Raw genomic sequence first — 25854 nt, forward strand, 5'->3', positions numbered from 1 at the left:
TTAATTTAAAACAAAAAAACTTTGATGAGCTCTCTGTTTTTCTTGATTTGTGAGTTTTCCAAATATTTTTGTGTTGAATATACCAACTGTATGAAACGCTATTAACTTTGTAATGAGCTTTATATGTAATGATATGAGCTTGGTAAAAATATGCAGCATGCAGAACACTTGGGGTGATAGTATGGTCTAAATAGGTGGCTTTGCAGGCCAAAATGGTCTGTTATATTTCTTCACTGCAGTGACTGAAGGACTTAGTACCAAAATGCTTGCAGTAATCAGTGCACCTGAGTTTATAAATGAACTTTCCAGAAATTTCCAAGGTTGAGCACTCTGGCAAACACCCCTTCCACGTCGCTCACGTGCTAGAGTGTTCCTGTRGCGTGAGTGCAGTCAGAGGCCACGCCAGCGGATGCAGATTGGGCTAAAGCCCCGGCTGAGTTAACACCTTGGCATGCGGTCGGCTCCCCCAGCATGTCACATTTGCTGAGGCAACAAGGGCTGGTCTTAGCCCTRCAAAGACAGGCAACCACGGGAGGTGTCTCCTTGCACGGAGACTGCCTCTGGCTGCTTTGTCAACAAACCCTTGGCCCTTCCTGCTGGCCCTTGGAGGAGCTGTGCGACTGGTTCTGTGCCATCAATGCAACCCAGCGACACATTTACTGCTCCTCAGTGCTCTTCTCGGCTCTTCCTACCTCGTCACCAGTACCCGCTGCTGCCCGAGCTTCCTAGGGTGACTGTGGGAGGCTGGAAGTGCTTGGTGGAAGGGGTCCTTTCACACCTAGCAGATGGGTCCTCGCTATCCTAGAGGAGGTGGTCTGGGGAGCATGGACAGCAAGTGCTGATGAGCAGCGTGGGGCGGCATCTTTGGGAGATGCTTGAGGATGCCATGAGCCTTCTCTGCTGCCGCTTTGGCTTTGCCAAGGCCTTCGGGTGACACTGTGACACTGCAGGTGTCCCGCTGGTCTGGGGAGCTGAACTGCAGTCGTGCTTTGGGCGCTGCTTTGGGTGCTGTTGGAGGTGGACACAAATCACAGGATTTCAGTTGCCTTCCCTTGTTCTGTGTTTCCTGCATTAACTGAGCTACCCTCAACTCCTGCTCTAAGTCACTGTTTACCGGTGGGTCCCTCACACGGCGGTCACGGTAGCAGCCCTTGCACTGCCTGGGATCAATATCAGCATAAAAGTGCTGCCCTTATTAATGTGTTTCCCGCGTCGCAGTTTCTGCTTTCCAAGGTCAGCCACAGCAAATGAGGGTGCGTCAGGGCTGTAGCAATGCGCTAGGACGTCCTTTAACCGCTGCGCTTAAAGCAGGGCATGCAGTGAAAGAAATCCAATGTGAAACAGAGCCTAGAGGAGCATAAGAGTGGGATGCTGAAGTCTCAGTTATCCAGCAAAATTCCAGCTGCTGAAACAGAACTCAAGTCTCAGCTATTTCTGCATCAAGAAAGACATTTGAAGGCATCTCATTGGACTGATTTTGAAAGCTTCTCACATGAACCTTTTCCTGCATGCTTTCCTTTTAACTTCTTGGCCTATGGCAGAGGGTCTTTAGATTCCCAGTGTAAAAAAAAAAAATCAAAAGAAATCCTTATTAACTAAACCAAGAAATGTTTCAAAGTGATTTTCATAGATTCACTTCTGCTTATCCACCTACCCATGGATAAGTTTCCTTCTGCACATATTCCCTGCCAAACAGGACCGCTGACCAGCTGGTTAGCAGCCAGCCAGGGTCTGTGATGCTGGAGACATCCCTTTGGGGTATTCTCAGTGATGTATGTCCTACCGCRAGCAAACTTCATAATGTCAAAGAGCCTGTGTTAAGTGCTTCTTAATATAAGAAGCCCTTCCACGGAAATCCTAATGTCTATATCAAAGTCAGGCAGGAGTGCCCAAAAGAAAAAAAAAGATTAAAAAAAAAAAAAGAAAGTTGGCAAGTTGGCATCTCTTCTGAGCACAGGTCATGAAATAATTATAGACTTAAAATGAAACTATTCATCTTTCAGCAGTAAATCAAAACGGATAGGTAGATATTTTCCCAGACAAATGGACGAGAAAACTAATGAGGTCTGACAGGGTGAGTGGTAACTGCAGCTCTGTGCTTGGCAGTCCTGTGCTTGAGTTTACCCAGTCAGGAGCTGAGGCAGGAGTGGTTCTAACAGGGGATAGCCAGAAACCCAGACATGCAAACTACAGCTCAACTAAAATAGAAGCTTAGCAAATTATTGGACATCTTTCAGCAAGCTATGACATATCTTATCCGCAAGTAGAGTGCAACATAAATTTCTGTTTCTTTTTTTACCGTATACACGTAATGCCATTTGCTATATATGCCAATTGTAATAAATTAATAATATTTAGAAGACTTTCGAAAGAAGCTTTAGTCCCATCTTGTGCTGTTAGATGGTGTGCTCAGACCTTGTTGGAACCTCAGCTTCACTTCATTTCAAAGTGGATCCCCAAAGCAACAGCCACATGTCAGAAACGGTGCCATGCTGCTGGGCTGATCCCGTCTTCTGCCCATGAGCAAGGCCCATTTTGACTGATACACATGTAGGAAAACCAGAACAACTGTATTTAATTCTGTATAGAAACATATATTTTCCTATATATTTAAGTTTCCTTGATATGTGTGTATGTGTGTAGTCAGCTGTCACTTAAGGATGCCATCTCTGAGCCCTAATTTTTATTTTTTTTTAGTATTATTAGCAAGTAATTGAACAATATGATGATAAATGTTTTCCTTGCTAAATAGTATTTCTTAATAGCAATAATAATAATGATAGTAACAATCACAGTGATACAGTTGTAAGATAAATGGATAATTTGTGAATTAACCTCTTGGTAAATCTTGCTCTTCTGCATGTCCATTAGTTGACAACTAATGGCCTTAAAGTTATAATTGTACATTTGCTCTCAATTATTAACRTCTGATCTTGCCAGTCAGAATTATTTTATTGACAGTATCTGAATCGCAAAATCAATTTACTTCTCTTAGGTAAAGAGTTCATTTAATTAAAGTCAGCTTTTTAATAAGGGCAAAACATTAACACATCACGTAGCAGTTAGTGCTTCCATAATTACACTGAACAGCGTGCCTTCATCCGAGCGCTTTCCATGGCAAAAACAAACAAACGAACAAAAAAACAAAACAAAAAAAAAGAAATAAAAAGAGACAGCACTGTGTTAAAAGGCTGATATTTGCAGTTGCTCCACTTCATCATCTTGAGTAATTGTATGTATTGCAGGAAGCAGCGTTAACATGAAGAACAACCGTAGAGCCCAGGACGCTGCTGAGGGCCCGGCGAAGCACCTCGCCCCCCGTGCCCCTGGCACCTCTCCTAAGGCAGGTGAGGATAACCCCACTTCCCACCCATCTTCTGCCAGCTCTGTATCCTGCACACGCACCAGGCTCCTGGTGCAGCAATACAGCAGTTATGTGGAGGACAGGGAGAATAATTTGCAATTAGGGAAGGGTCTTTCACATCCTTATCAACTGCTTTTTTATATATAAAAAAAGCAGTTGTTTAAATCCACTGCAATGGCATGGCAATTCTGTCAGCACCCACAAAATCTGATGACTGCTGGAGATTTGCATCATCTTCAGGGTCAGCCAGGGGTATCCCAGAGATTATTTTCCTGCGTGTTTGCCTGGTAAAGCTGGGATGGGGCTGCTGTGACCTGACGTGTATCCCGAGTGAGAGCCCCGGCCTTCCTTAGCCTGCTACCACAGCCTGTGGCATGAGATCCAAACCAGGCTCGTTCTCGGAATACCCATCAGGAAAAAGAATAGTAATAAATAAATAAMTAAGACATGAGCCAGTGGACTAGTATGTTAATAAATAAATAATGCAGAAGTAAATATTCCATAATGATAGAACAATGTTACTCAGTGGCTAGGTCTGAATAACATAGTTAAGTKTAAAAAAAAGACCTTTTTTCTGTCAAGAATTTTGGCAGTATCATTTGTTATTTGCACATTATGCCATGAATAAGATAAATACAGAGTTATGTTCAGTAGCACTTGGCTTAATAATAATGGTCGGAGGGATTTGGAGCACAACATTGTATGATAAGACGTCACATCATTTAAAAGTAATGTGATGCCTTTTGCTTCTTGTACACACAGAGCACAACCTTGCTCTGGGAACAGCTGGGAAAAGTTGTTTCAGCTTTTGAAATGCACATGCTGTTTTGCTTGCAACCTGAGTTCAGTTGCAGGACTGACTATAATAAAAGGTACCTTATTTAGGTGTTAATCTTTAAGGCATCTTAGGCCTCAGTAGACACCAACAACAGAGCTTTTGTTTAGAGCTTTAGACGCTGGCCCCAGAACTGCAATTAATTCAGAAAGCCTGTAAAGAAAGAGAGGAAGGTGAAGGCATGCCAAGGAAATGAGCTGTGGAGTTTGAATCCTACATCTAAATTGCAAAGTGAGTCTAGATTCCATCATACATGACAAGAGTCAATCTGGAGCATTTGTGCTCCCCAAAGCCTTCTATGAGATTCCCACTAAAGYGCTGCCATCCTTGCCAGCAGAGGACAATTGCACACAGTTCCCTCCAGCTACAGCTAAGTCACATGCAAGGGATTAAGAGTACGTAAGGAACTTCATTACCTGAAGGACTAAGACAGTTGCATGTAAACAGAGAGGATCCCAGTGCCTTCGGTGGTGTCTGGTGTCACCCCAGAGGAGCTCCTTCTCCTGCTCCTCAAGACTCGTGGCCACTATTAAGCTTACAAGGAGGGAGAGCTGGTGCCCCCTCTCACCCCACTTGGGGCAGTTGCCACGTACCAAGCAGCAGCCAGAGCTCYGAGAGGTACTTTCAGGGGAGCCAAAGGAAAACAAATCAAATGTTGCCAACATCTAAATAAGGAAATGTTAGATCTGGTTGCTTAAAGTGTGTTTATTGTCCCGCCTGACGCAATGCTGGGTTTGCGTGCATGCGCTGCGGGCAGCGGAGGACGGGGTGTCTGAGTGGATTAGTGAGGAAGGCTCCCCATAACTCACTGTCAGCAGCCAAGCAAGCGACTTGCATTCAGCCCCTCCTATTTCACTCTATCACTGCCTTTATAACTGCTAGGTAGAGCGCAGAAGTTCATGTGTCACACCGAGATGTGCTGTACTCCTTAAATACCTTTTGGCACAGGGTATGTGCCTAAACTGCTTGGTATGTGCTGCTGCACCTGTCCCAATTTCCTAGATCCCAGGCCTTTCCTCACCTAACGGTGAGGTCTGTGAGTCCTGACTTCCAGCCACTCTGTGTGCCTGGTTTTCCTGCCCAAATAAAAAGGGGGCTAGGGAAGGCAGAGGTTTATGTGCCCAAATCTGACCCCCAGTGTGTGGGAGGCATGGCCTACACCGCTTGATCCATAGTCTGGGAAGTACTTCCAGGTGCTGCATATTAAACATACCCAAAGAACACTCTGGCAGAAAGCCTGGATCTTATGGTACAGAAAAACTGTAATAAGCTGTTGACGATGCATATATGGAGATTACATATACATAATTTTCTAAAACTTCTTCAACTCAGCTTCTTCCAGAGCAGTGGACATCCCGTGTGTTTTTCCTTAACTTCCCCTCAGAACAAATCATTGTTAAATCCACACATATTTTGCATGCATCCTCATAGGGAAGGGGGAGAACAAGCCCGTACACAGCATTTTGAAGCTGAAAGCATCTGACAAGCATCAACTAATTATGCTACTTAGCAAAAGAAAATGAGGGGCTCATCTACAGAGCTATAGACAAGCTGCTCGCCCTTGTGTCCCTTTCAGTCCCATGGCATCCAGTCACTGCAGTCAAGGGAGCTGAGGGCACTATTCATCTCATCCTAAAGCAGCCTCCTAAAATAGATCACATGCACATAACCTAAAAACACCTTTTTCTCTCWGCTGACTGTAAAAAGAGCCTGCTCTTGGTGCCCGAAATATAGAATAATTTAGAATATCCAGAACTAACTGGAACTAGCTACCTTCAGTAACTGCCAAGTCTTATACCAAGTTTGGTTATATCCAGACAAGAAATCATTTCAAGAAAAGAAATCACTTGGAGAAGAAGGAAACAGGAAAACGGTATGACTGTTGACGTTGGATGACCAGTAGGACATAACTCAGTATTTCTAAGCAATGCTTCTCCCATCAGATGTAGCAAATGGACTGAATATTTGCTGGTTTTATTTGTGGTTACTGTTTCTAAAGTTAATTCWCTGTTAATACTGTTAATACAGTTAATTCACCTCTGCAGGGATTTTGTTTCATGTTACAAATGATAACCTAGGTCACTTCAGTCAAAATAGTGATCACACTAACTAGCTTAACTGTCTTTAAAAAGCAATCTGTTCAACAATATTCTGATGGTCAAAACTGATTGCTCATATAAATGTTAAAATTATATTTTTATTGTCATTATCATGTTCACATCTTTCAGATATTCTGTATATCTGCTTCTCTTACAAGAAATTGTGCAGGAGAAAAATCCTACCTATAAAGGGGAGCAATGAAGAAGCAGCTGACAGGTTAGTCAGTCATACTTCCGTGTGGCTTATCTCGTAAAGACCTCATGGCAAATCTGCTCGTAAAAGCCACAGATGCAGTTTTAATAAGGAGCCACACGAAATCTGTGACTGTGGAACTTCTGAGCGATTTCCCCAAAGCTTCCACTTTCTGAGGATCACTGAAGAAATCAGTTATTCCATACCATTGTTTTAACAGCACACGTTGAGGAGAGGAAGGAGCCCTGCCTGTATCTTGGCTTCATTGTAACTGATAGCACCGCAAAGGGCTACAGCAGCCTGCCTAGAGAGACAAATAATTACATATGTTTGTCAGGCATAGGGCATGGGCCAGCACAGTACATATACTGGGCTCCAGCTTCCTCACAGCACACCCCTCACTGACCACTCATAGTGATGAAAATGCAAAGGAAGTATTAAGAAAGTGAGGATGAAAGGAAAAAAAAAATGAAAAAGAAGAAAAAGACAACATCCCATAACAACTTGGTAGCAGATGAGTCAGTGAAGCCTGTTTGAGCTGAGGCTGTAGCCAGTGCCACAACAAGCAGCAATATTAGCCATATGGGAGTCTGGGAGCTGGAAGGATGGCTGCAAGTACAAATCCGCCCCCTCATCTCCTGGCTCCCGAGGGAAAAGGGCACCAAAGCATCTCCACTTCACATCTATCGCTGCTTTTCTTTGAGGCTTTGTCTGTGAGGGCACTGCGCTCACGCGGTGAGTCCTTTCCTCTCTGGGAACGGGGAAGGAAGCGTGACTCACAAGTCAGCAGGATGATGCCTTGGCAAGGGCGAGCCTCCCGCAACGAAGCCCCGAGGTGCCCCGTGGTCCTTTGACACCATTTAGAGCTACCACCCGCTGCCTTAAATTGCACCGAGAAGGTAGCTCGGGGAGTTGCAACACATGAGTCATGCTCTTCATACCAAAAGCTTGGAGAATGCTAAGCCCTCTAGCTCCAAGCAAGCACCAAAWCCCCTTACCTGGAGACAATTAGTTGGGCTTAACTTAGTGTTCTGGTAWTGCTAAAATACAGCCAAATAGCAATAGATGGTAGATATATAGATAGACAAACAGACAGATAGAGGTGTATAGATGGAWGAGCTACAGATGAGTAATACTTCTGTTTCCACTTTTCTGATGATCTTATTTGATAATTAAGATTGATATAAGATCTGATATATATTGATATAAGATCTGATGATATTATTTGACAATTCTGTAGTCCTCCAAGTCTTAGCTCACTTGTCTGCTCCACCTATGGCATTTCTGAACATCTGTATTTATGCTGAACCATAGCAAACTTCTATATGGAAAAGAAGGATTGTATTAGGAGCAGAGGGGGAGTATTTTATATTTTGAATAGCTTTATGGGAAATCTGATCAATTTTGCATGAACATAAACAAAGAGAGAGAAACTTTCTTTTTCTAGTTCTCACCTTGGCAACCTCAAGTTAAAATCTGGAAGTCAAAAGGAGCTTATTGCTCTTCCTGCACATCGTCACTGGTGCGAAGGAGCCTGAGAGACAAATTTTCTCCACTACTCCTGGGCAGCAGAAAATTGAAAGTTCAGTAAAAAAAAAATCATCATTAAAAAGGGCAGACGTAACTGAAGGCTCATAGAGAGCAACACTGGGGAGGAAGGTGCCGTTTTGTATAGTCGCTACAGAAAACAGGACATAATTCARCATCCCTTGTTTGCTCTGCTTATGAACAGGTTCCTGTCTCCCCGGTTCCTGTTCTGCATAAAAAAGTCTGGACTTCCCCCTGGGAAATGTAAGTAAAATGGCAACTTCCACTGAGATACGGTGAGAACAAAAGCTCATAAAATGGACAGTTATTTCTAGGAACTGTTCTGAAAATTTACTTTTAATAAATGTAGTGTACTACACATGATTTTCCTCTTACTGTTCTTTGTGCTCAGTAATTGTATTGTTTGCTGCAATTAATGTTGTTTACATTTAATTCATGGAAGAGAATTAAATGTTGAAATATTTTCAAGTGTTTTAGGTAAAAGAGAAATGAATAACTCTTTGATTAAAGTCATTCTCCGTTCTGTGATTACAAGCCCACATGAGTACTTTGACTGAGAACATGATCCTTGAGGTCCTATTGACCTTAAAAATACCATGCTGAAAAATGTGTATATAGAAGGGTCAGAAATGTGATTTCTTATGTATCTTTTTTACTTGCCCTGTCAGGATTGAAGAATCGTATCACTTCAGTGATCATTGACATAGCAAAAATAATAATAATCAGAATAATCAGAACAACTAAATGACGATGACCAAATACTCATTGAATACTTAGTRAAAAATTATCATATCCACAGAAAACACAAATGATTGTGATAACAATTTGTCAACCAAAAATGGAACTAGAATTACAAAGTAGGAGATGAGATCTGTATGAGATCAAATGTCAACAGAACATATGTGAAAAGGAAAGGATGGGAGAAACAGAGACCCAGATTCAGCTTTCATAGATCACAAATACTGTTGCTACAATTAAATTTTGTCAGCTGGATCCAACAACAGTTCAAGTGATCTAGGCTGAGTTAATAATCGCAAGCGTGAATTTGTTATTCATATCTGAAAGAGAATATTTAACCTCCTAGACAGAAACGTAACCACATTTTATCGTTCACTCTGGCAGCAGAATTATAATTAATTCACAAAATGCAGATTTAAAGGTGGTAAAATATACGTATATAGATATACAAGAAGTATTCAGAAAAGAAAATATATTCATGCAGTACAACTAACCACTAGCAATAAAAGTGTCTCAGGAGCCGTGTGTAAATCTGCCAACTGGAAGACTAAATAAGAAGCTAGAGAGGGGGATTCAGTTGCCTCGAAGGAGCTAGAGAGGGGGATTCAGTTGCCTCTTTTACCATGATGGCCCAGAAGAGCTGGCAATGCCCCTTGGAAGGCAGAGAGGAGAAGGTGGCTGAACCACAAGGTGAGATAAGTGCCCAGGGATCAGGCCTGGTCCCGAACGGCATCCCTCGATATCGTGGAAACTGCCTGCCTTGACCGCCCAGCTAACGGTTCAGAGAACAGTCCTTAGCATTAAAGTTGTTCAGTTAATTTCTAGGGAAGCAAAGTGCTTCCTTGCGGGCTGATTCCCGAATATACAACAGTTTGTRTATGATGCTCTATGTATCATAATCTTGCTGAACCCAGACAGCATTACTAATCTGCATGAAATTGTGTGCTGGTGGGGAGCAGCTTTCCCTGTGCTGTGAGTTATTTTGCTTTTGGAGGAGCAGTAAGAGCTAGGGAATCTACGCATGCTTCTCCAGGCCCATTTCCAAAGACCACATTGGTCCTCCAAGAAGGTGATGGCAAGCAGCCCACAAGCTTTGCCCTGCTGTGGTGGATGGGTACCCAGGTAAGTGATGCTAGTCAGATGGTTGAGTAGTGCCACACTTAAAAATAAAATTCTTGCTGCTTACACCAGCTTTTCACAAAACAGAAATTACAGATTTCAGTCAACTTTGACTGAAAGAATGAATATCCCTCTTGTGCAAGCCAGAGAGAAGGACTTGACCAAAGTGTGTATTACAGTACCCTCTAGTGACTTCTGTCATAGCTGGAGTTCAGTGGCACAGAGGCACTGCCAGGATGGATCTCACCATGGAGTAAATGCAGGTCTCAGAGCTTTCCAGGGTCATGGCTGAACGTGTGGAAACGAGGCTCCGGCTGCCGCTGTTAGGTAGAGCGGGGTGAGTGCTCAGCATCCCTTCATTGCTGGTTTGTGTTGGTGTTCGACTTCCTTAATTCCAGATGCCTGGCTTTTAAAATCTTTGTGAGTTAGGACATGCAATATTCTTTGATCTCACGGTATGAGCTTCCTACACAGCAGGAAGCTGATATTTTTTCATGTCAAAATCCAGGCATATCTTGGAAGGAAACAAAAATAAGCTTTTTCTTCTCTGCCCCAGTTTTCATCACAAAACCTTTGGCCCCTGTTGCTTTTGTGAGATCTTTCCTCCTCGTCTGACACACGAACTGTGGGAATCTCTTTCCCAAGTGTGATTAAGCCCTTCCCAGCACTCTGTTCCAGAAGCTGCTTTGGATTCAGCATCCCTCCATTCAGTCATTCCCTTTCTTTCCTATGAGGTTTAACCCAGAAGCTGGCAAGAAATATTAATGCCACCTGAATGGCCTGGTCTTCATAGGTCATCTTGAAAGGTATGATAACTCTCTTCCTGACCGATGCTCTATAACACAGAATGGAAGGAAAAGAAAACTTCAGCTAGCTTTGTACCAGATTTCTTTGCTTTAAAATGTATTTCTTTGCTGTTCCAGTTTCTTGAAAATAGTCAAAGAAATTTTCTGACTTAGATCACAGGTCACACAAAGAGATGGGTATTAGCAAAGAAGAGAAAGGGTATAATATCTGTGGGGTTCCACATGTGCTATATATTTTCCAAAAACCCTACCTGCAATAAGAGCTCACCACTTTTATGTTTACCACTTTGCTCTTCAAAGTTATAGATCTAATGCTTTAAAACAGAGTTGCCTTTTAACTGATAAAGCCAGCTGCAGTTTAGGCAAGGGATGTTTTTGTGGGGGCGAGGGTGAAGAGGTGTCTCTCGAAGCTAGTTTCAGGCCTCCTTCAAAAACTTTGCAGTACTTGGCTGCTGGAAAAGTGTGCCAAGCAGGATGTAGAAGTATAAATGTGTCTTGAATGGATTTACGGATGGATTCCTGAGGGGTCAGAGCTACATGATGTGGTATTGAGCTATTTTAATCCTGCTTTCTGTCCCTTTATGCCTTTGGTCCCATTCCCAGAATGACTAAGTCACCTTCATGAACTCAGAGCAGAGGAACGTCGCAACCAGGAAAGGAGCAGGCCAGCAATGCTTGGACCCCGTGATAGATCTACTGATGGCAGGTCCCCTCTGTGCCCAAAATTCACAGAGAAAACTGTGCTGGACCCATTTTGTTCATCAGGACGAGCAGCCCAGCAGACGGATCCACCCAGCCCACTCAGAGCAGAGCACAAATCCAGCAGCTCCCAGTTCCTCAAGGCCCCATCTGGTGAGATGGGGAAGCTCTTCTGGGCTTGGGCTTGGGGATGAGCACGCAGCAGCGCGACGGGCAGCACTCATGACTCAACCTTGGTGCGAGGCGAATGCGGTAGTCAAATAACTCACTATGATTTAGCCTAGCAATTCAAAACACTGCACACTCCTGATTCTCTGGCAAGATGCTTCATGGAGGCTATGATATATTTTTTTTCAGCAGTTTCAAACTGCCAAAAATGTGGTATTATTTCTTAAGCAGGAAACAAATTAATGAAGGATATGAGAGGTAAATGAAAACATGTCACAGAATGAAAACATAGTTCAAAAGCTCTTAATAAATTAAAAGTTACAAAAAGCAATTTACAGAGTGTTTTATGTATGTCACTAAGATGAGGTTTTATTGGTGTGATATCATAATTTGGCTGCCTCTGATYCCTTTCTCTTGGCAGGTTTAGCTTGAAAGACATTACACACTGATCATGCCAGCGCAGAAAGGCGAGTGCCAGAGGTCTGCTTTACTTGGGCAGTAATCAAGGGGACTTGTAGGATTACCTAAGGCCTTCCACACCAGCTCTCCTACACTAGAACTTGGGGTCTTTCTTGTTGGAGTTTTGTAATTGCTTCTGTGCATTCAAAAAAATGGTAAAGTCATCAGGATTTGGCCTTCAAACTGTATTTTTTTGTTGTTTTCCAAACTTCCCACAGAATTATCTGTGTTTATAAATGTATCCAGATTTTACTTTGAACTTTCTCCCCTCCTCCTGTCCGTAAAGATAAATGAATTCCTAAACATGTTTGTACTTGCAAATTCATAGATTTATACACTTCATGCTACTTTAATCCCTATTAAACTAATCTGAAGTCATGTCAGGCCAACTATCCACAGTAAAATGGATTAGACAAGGCAGTTGATCAGATATAGAAATTACTCTGGGCACTTTTTCTGTCTAGTCTCCATGTATTTAGAGTACTATTTTCATACAAATAATTTTGTTCCCTTTAATTCCTTTGTGATTAAGCTAATTCACAGACAGCATTGGTTCTTAGCAAATCATTAGTGTGAAGCACAGCAGACAGTGCTTTTAATTAGGGCTTTTCATACTTCCAATATCCATTCAGTAATAAAATTACCTCTGTATTAGTTGATTAGTTTATTTTAATTTACACCGTAGTAAGAGTGTAGAGATGGAGTTGCCACAAAAAATTGTTAAATAACTTTTAAAGAACAGCAGATATGTCCTGGAGGAGTGCAAGACATTTTGCTTGAAAGTGTTATGATATATGCATCATACCTCCTGGCAGTTCTCCTCAGAACAAGGTAAACTTCTGACTGATTTTTAAGAAATTTAATTTGTATTTCAGCTTTATTTTGATTTCTACTGCATACTCTCACATTGCGGAAGAACTATATAGGTTCTTTGAACATGTGAGCATTATATTTAAGATTACTTTGTACAGAGAAAGTCTGACTGCAAAAAAGTTTAAGGCTCATCTACCAATTATTCAAAGAAATTTTATGTTTTCAATGTTATTGACACTTCTTTTAATTTTTACACAAAGGAATACAAAGCTTACTAACATGAACCGTCATTAGAAAAATCCATTTCTCATGCATTTTTAAAACACAACAAATCAGCATTTGGAATAAGGCACTAACRTGCTTAGGTCCTACACAGAATCTCTGTTCATCTGGCTAGGTGAACAGAAATATCTCAATAAAGATATTTAGAAAGGCCCTGTTCTCCACATTGCATTTTAAGAATAATAGGCTGCCTTCCCGGCTCCCCTGAACTCCCCATACCAAAGTTTAGAAATGCAAAGCGGCTTCAGAAGGATTCCTGAGAAACTACCTCAGATAAATGACCACTTGTAACGCCTGAGGGACACAGCACAGTTTGGGTGGCAAATAGTGGGGAGGTTTGCATCCCCTGCCTTTCCTTTGCACGTGGAAAATTGCTTGATCAGGACACGCCTGGTCCTTCCAGCAGGTCTGGGGCTTTCAGGGTGGTCTCAGTTGCACCACAGTGTCGTGACACAGTTGGAAACTCAGCACATTGCACTCCCTCGTTCTGTTTGTCATTGCAAAGCTTGGCACTGGTGTGCATATGGTTATTGATGCTCCCCTAGCCTGGTGAGTAAGGGTGGAAATGAAAGAATTTAAGAGACTTTCTTTTGGTGGAATGATCTCCACTGGTAGCTCCATGCTAAAGGAGGGAACAGCCATTGTCATTTTGTAAGGGAAAACAATATTTCCTACCGTACAACCCGATTTTCTCCTCCTTATCAATTAATGAAACTTCAATCATTTTAAATTTTTCAAAGTCAGATGTGTGCTTCTAGTTGGATTTACTTGGTCTATTTGTTTCAGAAAAAGAGGCTGGAAGAAAGAAATACAATTTTGCCCCAACTGAAAACTCACTGAAGCATTTTCTTTTAAGTGGCCCATCCTTTTGCCACAGAAAAGTCATTAACTGAACATATCCATCCTGTTCATCGAATGAGGGCAACGTCCTCTGGGAGGTAAAAAGGGGAAAGCATGCAATCATGTGGTCAGGCACTGCGTGTTTCTGGCATTTTGCAACTTCAGAATATTTGATTTTTGAAAAATTACCTGTCCCTTAAGATAGAGTTTTCATGCCATGTTTATAACTCTGGCTCTCTCATCTTTTTCCTTTCCCACATCTTTTGTAGCTCTTAGCTGTTGTTTTACATCTACCACCGAACTGCTTCTAGTGCAGCAAATGCATCTACTTTTAAATGTGGATGGCAACTAGCATGTAACAGTATAACTGCAGGTCTAGTAATGACAACCTTCTTAAGACTTTAAGCTACAGAAAGGCATTGCWTTAGGAGAAAGGAGACAGCCTTATGGAAAGTCTTTTGTTCCAAGTCTTAACATACTTGAGAAAGAGAACCATTTCATATAAAACGCTGACACTACATCTGAGTGGCTGCTAGTTATTTTATAGATTCTCAGTATTTGACAAGAGAAAATGCAGAGAAAAATAGTTCCATCCATATCACTGGGTGCTTTTGGATGAACTTGTACTGTGGAAATCATCAAGGTGACAGAAGAAATAAAAAAAAAAAAAAAAGAAAAAGATGAGAACTAGATCAAACTTTGTTGGAATATGTAAGTAGCATCATCCAATATCTAAAATGTGTTGCAGCTGGGAAAACCCTATTAGGCGTGCAGCAAGTGTAGAATTTGCTGGGCAGAAGCTTCCTGGTCACTCTCAGGTGAGCTTTGCACTGAGCCTTTCTGAAAGTTTTAACCCAAACAATGATGATCAACAGAGCTAGTGACAAATGGAAAGGAAGTGGGGAAGAATAGTGACATTTGGTGCTGAACCATATGTGCGTGGTTTGAAAGACATGACTGAATTGTTTTTGGTGCTCTATTATTCTGACATTTAGAATGAGGCAAGTTTCCATTTCCATTAATGTACTGCCAACTCAAAGGGGAACTGTCGCAAATTTGAGACTAAAGAAAGCTGTTCCTCAAACTTCTCCTGTGCATAATCAATGCCCTCACTAAGCAACAGAGTAGTAGTGCAGTGTATGATCCAAATTATTTTTATGCTTTCTGCTTTTTGAATAAAATAATGTGTTAWACCTTATGATGATACGGCATAAGCTTCTTTGATGAAAGACTACACATCTAAGCATGAATGGAGAGCAACCAACACTATTGGTTGATCTCTTGATCAAGATTTTCCTGTTCTTCACCTGGCAAATGCAGTCACCGAGAAACTCAAGGTAGAGGATGTTCACATGGAGGAATCTGAAAACTTTCAAACTGTTGCTAAATAACAAAACTGTTCTGGAGAAAAAAAGTGCAGTGATGATTTATTTGTCTTATTCTCTTTGAAAATAACCAGTTATCTTTACTTTAGCATGAAAAAAGAGAAAAGAGAGAGAAGAGAAGAGAAGAGAAGAGAAGAGAAGAGAAGAGAAGAGAAGAGAAGAGAAGAGAAGAGAAGAGAAGAGAAGAGAAGAGAAGAGAGAAAAGGAAGTGAGAGAAGAGATAGCAGAAGGCTGATTCAAGATTTGGGATGTGACTGGAGCTTTCTGAACCCACAGATTAATATCACCTTCCCTCTTTCTCTTTGAAATGACTACTGGATGCTGAAATCCCCATAATCCATTTAACTGCTTTATAAATATCTCAAATCCATATGATTTGCCTCTCCCTGAACAGTAGCAGATGAGCACAACACTAGGGATGGTGATCAAAACTGAGGCGATGATTTTTTAGAAAATAATCTATGTGAATTTTATTTTCTAATTTATGTTTCCCCATGCAACTACTTGATCCCTAAAGTTTTGCTCACTGTAGCTCAATTTTATATTCCTGAAAAGGCAGCATCTGTTCTCCCGGCATGGAAAAGATCRGGCTCATTGGCGTGAAGATTGCATGTGTGTGATTACTTGTGTGCTTGCTTTCAGTCTTTTGTTTTAATCCAGCAGCAATTTAAGACAGACCTCAGGCAATGAAGCCCAGTTTCTACTGGACTCCTCTTTTCTACCAGCCATGGAGCTCAGCGCTTGCTGTTTCAGCTGAGAATAGCAGAACTGAAGAACACAGCCCAGGTCCATAGCCCTTTCTTCTCTGCTGATTCCTGCAATGTTTTGCAGCCCTCTCAAAATATTTCTCCTCACATGATTCACGAGCTCCCATTTCACCCTCCAGGACCTTGATACTCTCTTATGCGTTCCTCCTTCTCAGCCTGGACCTGCTTCCTTGTTCTTTAGCAGCTGAATTTTGCAGCTTTTTGGTAGTATTTTTCCATTCTGCTAGTGTAACGGTTAAGGGAATGTATAAGAGTTATGACATTACTAATATATCTTGATTTTATATAACTGCATTTATTTCTAGAAGAGGTGCCAGACTGGCAGCCATGGAGTCTGAAGCCCTTCATTTACCCACAGAGCAGGTGGTATAAAGACTCTGTAAAAGTGTGATAATAAAGTGCAAGCTCCCTCAAAGCACCCCTCCATTTGGTCCTAATATGGGACCTTTAGTAAAGAAATGAATTACAGTATGAATGAGAGCTAAGAATAACCACTAAGGGAGAGAGAAACAGTGTGAGTATAAATCACAGAACTTCAAAAGGATACAAGCACAATCCCTAAAAAGTTTGGGAGAACCATGAACAGAACATTGAATCATCCCTCTGAGCTGTGGGTAAAACAGAAATAATAACTAAAGCAATTTGATCTGAGACGGGGAAATAAACAGAACCTGGAAAGCAGTGAAAAAGGAAAGATGAACAAAGAGGGGAAACCTGCCAGCCTGTGTGCAGCGACTGCTGACAAAATACTAGCTCAGGTAATGATGCTTTCTAAGGAAACAGGCTGCAGGTACCACAGCATTTGACTGTGGTTCTTGAACAACTCAAGAAATTACCGGCTGGGACGTTTTCTCATCRTCACCATTCTTGTCTGCATTTCACACGTGGCTGTTTGGTCCCTGGGAACCATCCTCCAAACATTTGCCTTYAAAGGGCACCATCTTCTGCTATGTACCAGGAGGGACTTCTCRGGGTTTGCGCAATCTGCCCGCTTCAGAAATCTCTAAGCCCCAAGTTGCTGCTTTTATTTGTGTAGAACTGCAGCAGTGTCCTATGTTCTAACCAGGGACCTTGTATGAAAGAAGTTGTCATCCAAGAGCAGATCAAGAGTGAAGGTAGTGCTGCTGGATGAAGTCTTGTAGAGAGTAAGGGGAATCTGCATTCAGTTCATTTCACGTGTTTGTGTCCTGTAGACACTCACTACCCTGCATGGTCTCCGTGCATTTTTCCAGTTAGACTTTTTTTTTTTTTTTTTTAATTTTGCCTTATATTTGATTCTTAATGTGCAAAACATGGGAGAATTATGCAGGATCGCAGTTAATCACAACTCAGCAGTACAATTTTCCAGCTCTCTGGAAAAGCTTTCTCAGTCACCTAGGATCTGTTACTGTTTTAAATGAAGGTCACTGTATTTTACATCCAGTGTTTCTATTATTAGGCTCACAGTCAAACAATCTTGCATCTAGCTGGTGGTTATCAACATTTTAGTAGATAAATCATTCGTAAATCCTTTTTTAAAGGTTTTTGTATATATATACACACTACATGTATGAGTGCATATATATAAATGTGTAAATAGTTGTCTATGTATATACAAAATCTATACATCTTTTCTAGGAAGGAAATATTTTGGATGAATTTAGAACTATACAATCTGAAATTCCACTTTTATTAAAATAAAAAAAAAAAAGGGGGGGGGGATTGAGCATGTATTCCTGCCCATTGTTATGAGCAGAGATAAATATTTCTTCATTAGGTTTTAATGGAAATTATTTTTTAGAAGGTCCTTTTTGCCCATGTCCACTATCTCTGTTATCATTTAGATAGCCTGTGGACCATGCTAATTTCAATATAGTTTGGATGAATTCATAGCACTGAATATTCATATGGCGTATGATACAGACACTGAACCCAATTTAGTAAATGAATACTTATAATTTCACCAAAGCCCCTCTGAGAGATTATTATGCAGATTTATGAAGGAATATTGCTGAAGCAATTCTTGGCTGTGTTTTCAGTCGCTGAGGACTTAAAGTATGTAAACCTAAAATAATTTCAGGCTTATTTACTGTCACTGCTTYCATCTTCTGAACCTTCCTGACATGATTTCTCTCACTGTTTTGTAACCAGCATCTCCTCCCCTGTCCTTGCCCTTGAGCACAGAGCCAGCGTCACAACAGCTACGAGTGTTGCCWAGTGACTCCCAACAAGATCCTTGCTGCCATGATGCTGGCAATCTGTTCTCATCCCGCCGCTGCCCGATTCCATTAGACGCAGGGGGATGTGTGGACGCAGCCCCACGCGTGGGGTGACTCACCTGGAAACAGGCAGACCAAGAGGCAAAGTCGCTGGGTGCAGGTTCTCACTCCTCTTCTGCAGGAGGACAACTGCCTTGCTCTTCTGAGAGTCCCTCAGAAAGCGGCAATATTCCAGGTGAGGATCCAGTTAGGGACTCATCCATGGAGGACCCATGGGATGGACACATTGTCAAGTTTAAAATCCATAAAAAAAAAAATATGCTGTATGTTGCTTTCTGTGCTAGTGATTTTGCGAGCAACATCTTTTCAAGAGTGTTACAGACCCACGTATTTTTGCAGGAGCCTCACTTGCTCTCTGGATCACCTTCAGTTTTCACCCCTCTGAGTGTCAGAAAGAAAACTCATTGCTCCTTGCTAGATGTCTCTTAAAATAACATCTTAGTGTCTGACATTGCCACCAAAAATAATAATTAAAAAAATAGAGCAGTATCCCTCACTCTAGCCAATTTTACCTCTTCTGCTGTACTCATTAAGGAAATTAGTCACCACYGGAGTATCTCAGCTTGCTACAGGCACAGGGCCAGATCCTGAATCCTTATTCATCCTGTGTCATTCATTCCCCTGCAGTAGGCACCCTAGGCACCTTATATCAGGGGAGGTAAAACATGAGTAAAGTCTTTGGGATGTGGCCCATGGGTTTCAGAAGGCTCCAGCAACAGTTAAATTTTAACATACTGTAAATATCATGGTTCTTCTCAGTTACAGTTCTTGGTATACACTATAGTAACATATGTTATATGGAAGTGAATCGTAAAGGCCAACTTCTGCTCTTGGATTCAGATCTCCTTGACTTCAGGGAGCCTGCCGAGCAAGGCAGCCTGGTGACACCTGCAAGCGGTAAGTAACCATGGCAAAGCCTCTATGRGGAGCACAGGGAAAGATCCAGCCGACAATTCCTGCCGGTCTTCGCTGCTTTCCGTACCGTGTCACACTGTGGCTCGTTCTATCCATGCTCTGTATGGTGCACATGGGCATCTTGAACTCCTTTTGCAAATTAATATGTAACAGAGTAAGGCAGGTGAAGCCCACAGGCCAAAAAGCGAGACAATCTGTATGTCAGAGAGACAGAGCAATAGGAGGRAAAAAGGGAGACAGACGATGATAGGAAAAAGCAGCAAGGAAGAGCAGTCATTTGAAAAACAGAGCAAACAGAGCGTGAGAGTGAGCCCCAACCAGCTCTCCTTTTGCACAAAATAACATAAAGATTCTCTCAAAGGGTTTTGCTTCCTTATCCTTCTCCACTTTTTTTTTCTTGTTTCTTATATTTCCTGGATTCTCATTCTTTGTTTTACCATTCTCTGCTTTTTTCTTCCCTATTASTCTGTTCCTGCTTGGCTGTCAAATTTGAGATGGGAAGAAGGAACTATCTCTGAAAATGTCAAAGAGTAACTGCAAAAAGGCACATATTTGCACACTTTATGGGAAACAGGTTCAGCTCTACACAGACCAAATCCAAGATAGCRGGGTTAAGAGAAATAATTAAAAGAAATCCTCCTCCTTCCCACCCTGCAATGGCCGGATTATCGCTGGTACAAGTAAAGCATGAGAAGATGATTGAAACTTCAGGATGATTCCAACTRCTCGACACTGTGTGACTGCAAATAATGAAAGCCAAGTTGCATTCCTTGGAGGGTGAGTCACAGCCGTAATTGACTTGACCAGACCAATAAATTGCACGTGGTTTAAGGAAGCTTTTCTTCTTGTCAGGAAATTCCCCTGCACTCGCTGCACTCCACTTAAGAGGGCCAATAAATGTTGTAAGTACGGGAAGGCTTGAGAGGAGTTTTCCTCAGACACACTTGTATGTTTATTGTCTTTCAGAAAGAATCAGGTAAAATAAGGTGAACTGCTACCAAGGGACACTATAGTTAACATTTCAGCACTGGGAAGTGATGACCTCACTCCACGAAACATCACCCTGCTCTTTTCCTGGGAGCCCTTTCCAATGCCTCTCTCGGATGACACAAGGTTTGCAACATCCAAAGGTGAAACTAGCTCTGCTCTTCCTGACTCACCACCAATTTGGCTTAAGTATCATCCTGGGTGCTAACAAGAAGGAGTCTGGAGTGTTTTTCTCAGCTGTTTCCGGGACTCCACCTGGAGACTGCAGGGGCCAACCAGGCAGCCAGTTGTGATGGACAGAGATTAGGAAGGCAGATGATTTTTCAAAGTATTTGAAGAATTTAGATGGATCATCCTATCTTCCTTTATAATACAATACTTGCATAGAAGGTGATGAGATTTTTTAAAGTGTATTAATCTCAAGTACCATTGATCAGCTTGCATAATTACCCTTTTATTTGCAGTAAAACTCATGCTGTAAGGGTGCTAACCTTCTAATTCCCATCAAAATCTATTCTTATCTGCTCCTCTTCCAATTTACCCTTGATATTTTTGTCAGATCTAATTTCTTTCATTCCCCTTCTCCTCTGACTCTAGAAATGAGCAAGAGAAATGGAAAATGAAAAATGAGAGATGAGCATATTCCAGCTTTGATGCTGCCCCTTTCTTTGGCAAAGAAATAAAGGAAATCTGTCCATGAGGTCCTGAAAGTGCAAGGTACGTTTTTGCATGAATGTGTACACAATAGGGGCAAGAAAGGAGGAAATTCCAGATACASTACATTTACAGTGAATACAAATAGCTCTACTCCTAGTAATACACCCAACCCTACACAGTAAACCCATTCAAGCTGTCATGCAGAGGATGCACAGGAATTAGAGAAAAAGAAAATATGAAAGCATCCAAAATGTACCTTCCTTCCAACAATCATTGCTATGAAATGATCATTTTATGGGCTCCTTTGCTTCAGAGTTCATTATCCGCTAACGCAGAAGAAAAGTCTTGCTCTTCAACTGAGGCCAGTCTTTTGACTTTTTGTACATAAAGCCCTCTGCATTGCCTGACATTAAGTGTGGAACTGGATAGCCCATATCTAAAGAGGGTATTGGCAAAGGTGGTTGTAATAAGGACAATCCGTAGACTTTTAGCTGTGCTTTTAATTTGAAGAGAATACTTCTATAATGAAGTAATGTGCTTGAATATAACGCAGCAATTTTGTGTCTAACAAATAAGTAGCTTCTTCTTTAAAAAGAAAATACTCTCTGAGATTTTAAAACCTGGTCTGAGGCATCATGCACAGCAAAAAATCTGTTTCTATGGATTTCTTGGCAGCGTTTATAATATAAATGTAATTTTCTTTTTGTCAAAATGACAAAAAATAATTGCATGCAAGTATATTTCTAGATACAAAAGGTTCAATCAGAGTCTGGTCTGGGTCGTCTAATATCCACTGAGCTCTTCGCTAAGTTCTAACTGAGGTTTTTAGAAACTCTTTCCTTCTGTTTGTACAAACTGTTTCTCATATAAATAGTATACTTTCTGGTAGAAATTTGCAGAGCTGAAGAGCATGCAAGCCTAATGCTTGCTCCTCTCCATGAAAACTTGAGAGAGTAGAAAAAAATCAGTTACTCAAGTATTTATGAAAAGTGGAAAAAGTGATGTGAGTACAGCTGCAGGAAATTCATTTTATAATCTGAATAGCTGCTCGAGGAGATTTTTTAATAATAATCACCTAGTTTTAATGGGGACATTTTCATATTGCTCATTCTTTATTTCTGAACAAACATCTGACACTTTGTTTGTCAGAAGTACTTGCTATATCATTTAAATGAAGCAAAACCCTTCATTTTGCTCTTTTTTCCCACCTCAACAAGATTTGCCTTCTTTGACTCTGAAAAGCCGATGCATTTCTGCTAGTCGATCCTCCCAAAACACCGYGTGGAGCTGTTCAGTAAATCCCCAGCCCGCCTGGCTGCACCAGGAGCGCATCCATCATCGGGTGAGCTCCCGTATCAATCTTCCCCCTGTCTCTGCTCRCTCCGGGACCCAGAAGGAGCGTTCGAGAAGGTGACCCGAGCGCCTCCTCTCCACGCTTATCTGCCGTGGTCCCAGAAGTGATTCATGATCATATCAAATCTCTCTCTGCGGTGCTGTTCCGTCCTGACGGCTCAGGCAACYGCAGGGACTGACTAGAGACTCCGATCAACCATCTGGTGTCTGCCAACTGGAGTGTCTGGGCAGGTTACCGCGAGCGCGGGCAGAAATGTGTTTTCTCTTTGGGTCCTTSCTATGAGGAGCCCTTCCCATGGGTCAGGCGGAACCTTAAGTGGCTGCAGTCCTAAAAGGCTGGAAGAAAGAGAGCCTGGCTTTAAGAAAGGGTATCTGGAGTCAGCTTTAAAGCTTGACTGAATGAAAATATTAGTGAATATTGTGTAGGCAGCAGTTCTGTACTGGCAAGGGATGGATTTAATAAGTGATGGGACTTTTTCCATCAGTTCTCTCAATGATTTTATGAGCTGTTTTTAATTGTGATTTGCCTATTCATAAGTGATTAGAATGCTGTTAAGGGACCTTAAATTTTTCTTTAAACTCTGCTTGTCCTCTAAATAATAAAAAGGAAATATTAAAAGTCTGAGAAACTCATTATACATCTTTTGCCAAATATTTTTTCCAAGAAGGCTGCGTCAGTCCCCACTCTGCAAGGACAGTTTTAGACCAYGTACTTTGAGATGGGCCTTTCCCCCTAGATGTCTCCCTTTTCCCTTCTCCCCTCCCAAAAAAACGGCCCAGCTGGAAATACAGATGATTTTGCCAGGCCCAGTCTAACCACATTACTGCCACGTGAAAAGTCTTATTAGCTGTAAGCCCTTGATAATAAGGTTCTTACCCAGCTGGTTTCCTTCTACCACGACAAGTTTGATCTCGGGCTTGCAGTGTCGCAGCAGGGAACTTTTATTTCCAGGATGGCATCCCTATGTGCCTCTGGAAAGGAGGCTCCAGGGGAATGTCCTCTGGGGCTTTTCGGCCCCTCGTGTCTCTTCCTGGGCCACCACACATCCTTGAGCTGCAGTTTCAATATTCCCCGCTCGCTTCTGGGCTTTGTGGGCCARTTTGACAGGGAATTTTGCCCGTGGGCTCGGAGCAGGCCAGGAGGCCGCTGCAGGATTTTCTTTCCTCATTTCACTGACTTCATCTTGCAATACTAATCTGACCGCTGCTGTTCAGGTTTAAGTGCACAATTAAAGCTGAAGTTCCTGTTTACAGTTAAAATTTATCAATTTGCCTTTTCTGTCAGGGCAAAGCAGGATGAGCGCTGCTTTTCAGTGGCAACGTACACCAGTGGAGGAGGCACAAAGGGAAGGAGAAGAAGCAATTTCTTGTCAAAATGGGGAGGGGAATCACAGAGAAATTCACCTTTCCATCTGATATCATACAGTTGCTTGTTCCAGACATACTGGTATGGACTGAGGCTGAAGTTTTAGCATGACTGGATTTATGCCCAGTTTGTCAGTCTGTTATAAGGACAAACGTCTACAGTGAGGGCCTAGCTTGGAAAACGAAACTGAACCGAACTAAGATTTTTAACTGAGGAAAGAAAATTATAAGCCATCAAACAATCTTCTGAGAGCAGCTCTTCGCGAGCAGCATGTTGACATCTTTCACTGAATTTTTTTCATTCGCTTCATTTTAAGCAGGACGGTCCATGTGTCACTCACGCTCGCAAAGCACAGACTTGTCCAAAGGTAAAAGATGGGACCCCAAAACAACTACAACCGCAACAATAATAAATTGTAGGTGGCAGCTCGGCCTATATTTACTATATACCATCTGCACTGAGCCCTGGKAGACATTATGTTCTACATTCTCTGCCTGTACTACAGAGAGCTCTTCTGATGTGTAAACCATCATTTATCTTGTCTTTGATTCCCTTCATGTGACCTTTTTCAGAGCAAGGTAGTATAACATTCCTGCCATGTCAGGTTCTAAGACCATTTGAGGACAGGCCTCATAAAGCCTGCCTTTAACATTAATCGATCACTTTATTATGGAAGTAAATCAAAGCGGTTAAACTCGGGTCTTCTGGGAGTTGAAGGTCAAACAGTGAAAAACAAACTTTCTTCTGGGAAGAAGGGAGAAAAATTCTTTTCAGCCCTTTCTCTTTGTTCTTTTCTTGCAGGCATGATAAAAATGCCCAATATGGCATCATTTAGGAAAGTAAGAAAGCAAATATATGCTAGCATACACATATATTAGCATAGACTTGACACCTCTCTATCTCTTTACTGCAAGTAGCTTTGTGAAGGCCCTTATGTGCACCCTGGCGAGCAGAGGCTGGAGAGGGAGGGTGGTCGCTTGCACAGGAGAGGGAATATCAGGTGGCTCTGCCTCCCTGTCCGCGCGGCTCGAGGAGCTGCAGGTGGCGTGAAGGACAGTGGACAAGGCCCCGGCAGCTCAGAGCTGTGTGTGCTGGTGCTGCACACCGTACCTTCAGTGGGACCTCCGAGACGTGCTCCACAGACATGAGTGTGGAAGTAGGCAGGAACCAGGGAGGTGTTCAAAGACGGAGGTAAGCATAAAGAAATTTGGCAAAGGAGAACAATCTTCAGCCCTTCAACAGGACTCAGAGRTGGGTATATCAGTAGGCGAAACTGCTTCTTCCCCTGTTCCAGCTAGGCAGGAGGCGCATCCCTTTCTGCCTTCTGGTCTAAAGCTCTCCCACTGTAGGCCAAAGGTGCTCCTGGCCTTGTTTTGCTTTTTAACTCACCTTGGGTTTTCAGGGCTTTACAAACACACAGGCACACCCAAACAACACAGGAGGGTGTTGGTCAGTAATGAGCTTTCTAGTCAGAGGAACCCGCCAGTTTAATTTGTTTCTTTGTGAGGGACAGCTATTTTTTAGACAAAGAAATTTGCTGACATGGTAAGTAGCATGAGTGCCAAGACTGATCAAGTATTATTTATTGTATTTTACATGCAGGGAAGTGTGCTCATCGCTGTACAGAGTACATGAGAAGACCTTGTCCTTATCCTGAGGTGTGTGAAATGTGAATTCAGACATGCGGTGACAAATGAGGCTAAAGARCCGTCGGGAGCAGGTGAGGTCAGGGAAGGCAAAGGTGACAAATAGACTGATGCCATTGGGCTGATGCTCTGCAATGTTCAGGTCTCAGCAACCCTAGTAGAAATGTCATAAGATCGTGTTAATTGGAGCAATTATTGACTCACCCACAAGGTGACCACTCCAGGAAAAAAAAAGTGCATGTAAAGGGAGTGATCCCCAGGCCTCAGAAGCGATGGGGAAGTGTTTATGGGATAAATCTTAAGTAGGATTMAATTCCTGGAGTACTCAATGGAGTGGAAATAGATGATAGAGGTAGAAAGCAGATGAATAATAATAGAGAATATATGTATCCATTAAATATATTAATGGAAGGCCAAGGAATGTGAAAAGAAACTGTCATCTTGAAATATATTCCATTCCATGAAGTCATGTTTTCCTGCTTCTAAGTGATTACTTCTCATTTTCTTCCATGCAAAGGATCAGCAGAAAAGAGCAGGGAAAGATGGCTGCATGATTA

The 25854-nt window shown here is 42.0% G+C and overlaps 1 long non-coding RNA gene across 1 annotated transcript; it reads left to right on the forward strand.

Annotated features, from left to right (window-relative positions):
• The first annotated feature begins 20943 nt into the window (after positions 1-20943).
• On the forward strand, positions 20944-22265 carry LOC112950182. Its single transcript, XR_003249975.1, has 2 exons — positions 20944-20992; positions 22150-22265. It is a non-coding gene; the product is annotated as an uncharacterized LOC112950182 (long non-coding RNA).
• The last annotated feature ends 3589 nt before the right edge of the window (positions 22266-25854 follow it).

This window comes from Nothoprocta perdicaria, unplaced genomic scaffold, assembly GCF_003342845.1.
Source record: "Nothoprocta perdicaria isolate Ctin4 unplaced genomic scaffold, notPer1 scaffold_31, whole genome shotgun sequence".
Classification (NCBI taxonomy): domain Eukaryota; kingdom Metazoa; phylum Chordata; class Aves; order Tinamiformes; family Tinamidae; genus Nothoprocta; species Nothoprocta perdicaria.